The sequence below is a fragment of the Cebus imitator genome, unplaced genomic scaffold (genome assembly GCF_001604975.1).
Source record: "Cebus imitator isolate Cc_AM_T3 unplaced genomic scaffold, Cebus_imitator-1.0 Scaffold50, whole genome shotgun sequence".
Lineage (NCBI taxonomy): Eukaryota > Metazoa > Chordata > Mammalia > Primates > Cebidae > Cebus > Cebus imitator.
In genome coordinates, this window is record NW_016107365.1 from 871,163 (window position 1) to 871,660 (window position 498).

Sequence of the window (498 nt, forward strand, 5' to 3'; positions counted from 1 at the left end):
CCTCCCGGGTTCAAGCAATTCTCCTGTGTCAGCCTCCCGGGTGGCTGGGACTACAGGTGCACGTCACCACGCCCAGCTAATTTTTGTATTTTAGTAATGGGGTTTTTTACTATGTTGGCCAGGATGGTCTCGATCTCTTGACCTCATGATCCGCCCGTCTTGGCCTCCCAAAGTGCTGGGATTACAGGTGTGAACCACCATGCCCGGCCAATACAAACAATATTTTCATAGCTTTTGGGTTTATACCAAATGAAAAGGACTCTCTTGATGAGTACCTTTAACTGCCTTTCCTGTGTTAAATTTTTAACAACTTGTTCTGGAAGTCAGTGTACTTAATTCATGAAGGCAAATTTGTCAGTATTTTCACAAAACAAAACTATTCAGCTGTATTTAGAAAGTGAAGTAGCAAGAATTTACATTGTAAAGTTGTGCCATGAAATTGGACTTTGAAACTTTAAAAATGAGAAAAATTTTCACATGTATTTATTCCAAATACCA